The sequence below is a fragment of the Rhea americana genome, unplaced genomic scaffold, assembly GCF_003343005.1.
Source record: "Rhea americana isolate MKP2758 unplaced genomic scaffold, rheAme1 scaffold_25, whole genome shotgun sequence".
Taxonomy (NCBI): domain Eukaryota; kingdom Metazoa; phylum Chordata; class Aves; order Rheiformes; family Rheidae; genus Rhea; species Rhea americana.
In genome coordinates, this window is record NW_028186368.1 from 5,678,251 (window position 1) to 5,683,208 (window position 4,958).

Sequence of the window (4,958 nt, forward strand, 5' to 3'; positions counted from 1 at the left end):
TCCCGGACAGACACCGCGGCGCGCACAGCCCTGCCGAGCTCACACCTYGCCTGGACCTCCTCCTCCTTTTATTTGTTTATTTATTTATTTAATTTAAAAATAATTCTATAAGCAGGCTGGGGCTCTGGAGAAGGAGGGATAACGACCCCTTAGCGACACAGCGAGGCAGGGAGAAAGGAGCTGTACCCCGAGAGCGGACCCTGCCGGGGTCGTTTTCCGGCTCGCTCCTCCAAGGAGAGCTTTCGCGCAGCTTGCCAACGCGTCCGCGCGCCTTCAGCAGTTGATAACCGAGATTATAAGCCACGGCGCGGTAGCACGGCTAAGCACGCGTGTCCGCGGCACCGGGTGTTCACGGGCGGGACGCGAGCCGAGCCGGATCTCCGGCAGAAATTTGTAGCTCAGTGTTTTTCACCGTGAACGCCCCGGCATCGGCAGCTCTCCGTTCCTATCAGAGGCGCGTGCCCGGCTGGCTGGACATCCCTCAGCTGTCTGTGCTTTTGCAGATAAGCGCAAAGACCTTGAAAACGGCTGAATCAGTYAACACGTGGAGTATAGTATGAACTTGTAGTTCCCACGCTGTCAGTGTGCTAAAAACCCATCACCTGGTTTTGGCAATATTTCGTTTTTTGGTAGAAAAGACTAATTTACGCTGCAATCCTCTGTAAACTGGACTATTAGCAACGACCTCAGGCAGAGCTGCTGTGTTGTATAGCTTTTAGTCGTATAGCCTTTAGGTATGTGACCGGTTTGGCTCTTGAGATTATAACACTTTGTTCAGAACAAGAATTAACGCCCACGGTTCTCTGTATTCACCATACATTGGAAAGTCAAAATGAAAATAAAAACTCAATGTGAAAATAAAGATATAAATAGCTTTATCGTCACTGCATGTTAAAAACACTCACTAAAAAGGTAGCAGGGACTTGTTTGTTATGATAATAAAGTATTATAGTTCATCAGCACAGAAGCCTATACAGGAAAGCAAAGGGAATATAGAGGATGTTGCGGCTTCAGAAAAGGTGTATGCAATTCCCAGGGAGCTGCTTTAGGTGAGCCACCTCTGGTACCAGGAAGAAAACAGCCCCAAACAGTTRCCTTTACATGGAAATAGAAATACAGTTTAGGCCCTGATTTTGCAACATCTCCTCATACAAAACTGGCCCTGACTTAACAGTTCTGTGGGACAGACAGCCAGGATCAGGCCCTTCTCATACTGTTTTTTCCTCTTGCATACGTGTCTTGCTGACCAGGTTCAGAGGCCCACCTTGTGCTTAGCAGTGTTAATAGTGATCTTCTGGGTTCGACCTAACTGAAAGGTTTAGCGTAAGGCCAGGGACTAAAGAGCCATTCAAGTCTTACGAGCTATGCAGGAAATACTGCGAAGATCAGTTAAAGGTTCGACAGGTTTTCATGATAAATAATCATAGACCARGCTAATGACACTGCTGCTGTGAAGGTCGACTGCAAAAGCTTGGCAAGCGTGTTTGATTCAGTGACAGTTGTTTTTTTTTCAAGCATTTTGTAGCTACTTCATTCTATTTTTTTTAATAAAAATCTCGAGAAGAGACATGGCTAAGATCTTGGTTCAGCTTTCTCTRCTCTCAATGAAGCTAAATGTCTTACTGGCAGAAGGCTTATTAGCAACTCCTCTACATCTAAAAAGCAGGTTTTGTTAAATTCAACTTACATGTTGAATTCAGTCATAAAGATGTKTGGTTTAACCTTTAAACTACCGATCATATTTGCAGGTTTAAATCATAAGTTATTTTCTTTTGCTTTGTTGCTGGATCARTACATTTGTCAGCTTAACATGTAACATTACTGTTTTTACATTTTATTGTTCATCTGGTATTGATTATTTCATATTACTTTGATTTTTGAGTATATATATATATATATATTTCTTTATAAAAGAACATGATGTCACTCCAAAATTTAAAAGATCACYTCCTAATCCCTGCCATAAAATATCAAACGTGATCTGAAGAACAGTTGTTTCTTCCTCAGTAATCCCACTGTAATTTTATTCACAAAATATCACTGTTCTCTCTACTTTCWAGCCTAAATTTATGACTAAACATTGATAAAATATATAAACATTTAAAACATTTAATGAGTTTATGATAGCATTTCAGTGTGGGAATGTTCCCRCTGATGCCATTAAGGCCTGAATTTCACTGCATGTACAGCCTGAACAGCCTGAGTGGATAAACTGTACACAGATTTTTCACTACCACATACAGTACCAGCAAATGCTTTACACAGTTGGACTACTCACTCCATTGGTGCCTTCAGTTTCAGTTCATTCAGCAGCTCCAGTTCCTGCTGCTTTATCAGAGCTAAGTGCTTTCCGTAAAGGAGTCAAATTGTTGAAAAATGTTAAAGTCTAAGGTAAAAGTAATAAAAACCACAAGACTGAAAACATATTGGGAACTTTGAAACCAATGTAGCCAAATTAATTCTAAAAGGAGTATCACTGTCATAACTGAGGAGAAAGACTGATTTTTTTCCACTAACTGTGCTGCTTTTACCTCTGTAATTGTATATTTACATTTGCACTTGTTGTGGTCCCGTTAACAATTTTATGTCTAGTTTTGGTATGTTTTGATTTTGTGAACTGTCAGTCTTCCAGCTCCAAGGATTTTTTGTTAAGATAATGCCACTGTTGTTAGTGGASAAATGAGAGTCCTTCTATTCAGTATGTTTTAAACAAGTATTACTACATATCTTTTATATATATATACAATTTAACTGAGATTCCAGCCTTCTAAAGGCAGGCACATTGCATCTTTTCATTCATTAAACATGTATTTTGAGGACTATGTTGTTGAATCTTTACTAATAAACATTTTATTTCTCAAAATGAGAAGAAAATATTTTTCAGTACTGTAAAGTGTGACAAATTGAACTTGGCACATATAACTGGTTCACTAGCTGCCCTTCTGCCAGCCCTTCCATATGGCCTCATTCTTGACAGACATTTGCAAATTGTCTCTTTGAAGCAGTGTATCTGTATGAGTTGAAGTTTTATACAGTTTTCATTTTCAACAAGATATGGGTAGAACACAATCCTCTTGGAACTCTCTTTTGAAGTACATTTTACTGCATATTTGACCTGTAGTAAAATAAACAATGACCAAGATTACTCTACATTTATTGTAYAGATAGCTAAGAAGAATCTAAATAAATCTAAGTTTCTAATAACTCTTTTCCTTCTTTTTTTCCAGAGGTAGCATATTCAGTTCTTCTCTCTGCTTGGCTTCGTGGCACTGCAATCCAGCACACACACAACCCCTCCTCATCAGCTTTCTTAATTTCCCCTCTTGGAACTCTCTCTCCATTTCTGCACAGTCTCGCACACCCATCTCCGGTGGCTTTATTTCCCAGCTGATTTACCCAGTCACATTCACCCTTGCRCATTCTGTATCCTCACTTTCTCTTTTGACTGCAGCCCTTATTGATTAAAGAAATGGTTTTCTCTGACCTCGGCCTCTGTCAAGTATTGCTGCCTTTCTGATTTTTCTATTATTGCACCCTCTTCTTTTGACTRTCACTTTGGTTTCTTTTGTCAATTTTCAGCCTTCCCATAGACTGGTACTTCGCCTTCCCATAGCATTCTTCATCACGCTATTGTTTGCTCTTGGCTTTTGCTTTCTGCTTTGTTTTTAACTCTTTTCATGGCTTTTAATTCCTGATGATCTTCATGCTTCATTTTTCTTTGCCCTTGACCCTCCATTTTCTTTCATCACTAAACCGCAGACACAACTCAAATTCAACATTTGCTTTTTCTGCTTCTGCTTTTGTTTTGTTTAGTCCTTCCAGAGGAAAGTCGGTGACTTGGCTGACTAGGGTTACGAATATATGTTCCTAACATGCAACTCTAACTTATATCCGWGTTTCCCCAAGACAACAGAAACCCATGCACAAAAATCTTAAGACATCTTTTTTATTATTATTTAATTTGTCCTATCCTCACTCTCTGCTCAGAACAGAATCAGTTTCTTTCAGGGAGGGATCTCACCTGATCTTTTCCACCTCTGTGCTTGCTGTCCCTTTCTGCCAGTCTCTGGACATTCTACCTTCTCCAGATACTTCAGTTCTCTTCTCCTGTGCTAAAGGAGTTTTAGGGGGAATCCCTTTACATCACACTGTCCCACTTTCAYGCACATTCAGAGTTTCCTTTCCTTCCCTTAAAAGGTTAAAGAATCGTTCAATCTAATTATTTTCCTCAGAGTGCAGCAACTCTTCCATTTCTCCTGTGCAGAGGAGAAGGAACCAACTTCTCTATCTAGTTTGTTTCCCAGGGATTATCCCGTCCTCCGTCTCCCTCTCACGTATGAACTCAATGAACGCAGAGGTCACCACCAGGGTCTGGTGTCCCGCTGCTGCGGCGTGCAGCCTGCCTGGAGATCTTCGCGCTCAGCTGACACCGCTGCCATTGAGGTGCTCCTGCCTAGCTCACCGCCTGCTTAATCTGTCAGCCTCCTTCAACAGTACTCTCTGACATGCTGTCTTTGCCGGGTCCAGTGACTTCGGCGTGCATTCCCCTAACCACTCTGGCAGTGTGGCTGCCGCTAGGACCACTACCCGGGACTATCCAGGTTCTCCTGGACAACACTCCCTGCTTTGAGGTGTTCCACTGCAACTTCATTCCTTCCCCCTTTTCCTCCCTAGGTTTCAGCTCTACCTAATCTTCTTCCATTAAGATCCCACTACTATCTCCACGTGACGGGCACGCAAGCCTATCTCCTTAATTCAGACGTGCCTTCCCCTTAAACATAGTTTTCCTTTGCGGTTGCCTCTGGCCTCTCCCCGCGRATGAGGGCAGATTTCGGCCACACGTCGAGCTCAACCCCCAGCCCCGCTCGACCCGCTCCCCCGCGCCGCGCCGCGCTGGGGCCGCGCCGCCCGCCCTGCGCCTCCCGCCGCATCTCGCTCTCCCGCCGCTTCCCCTCGCC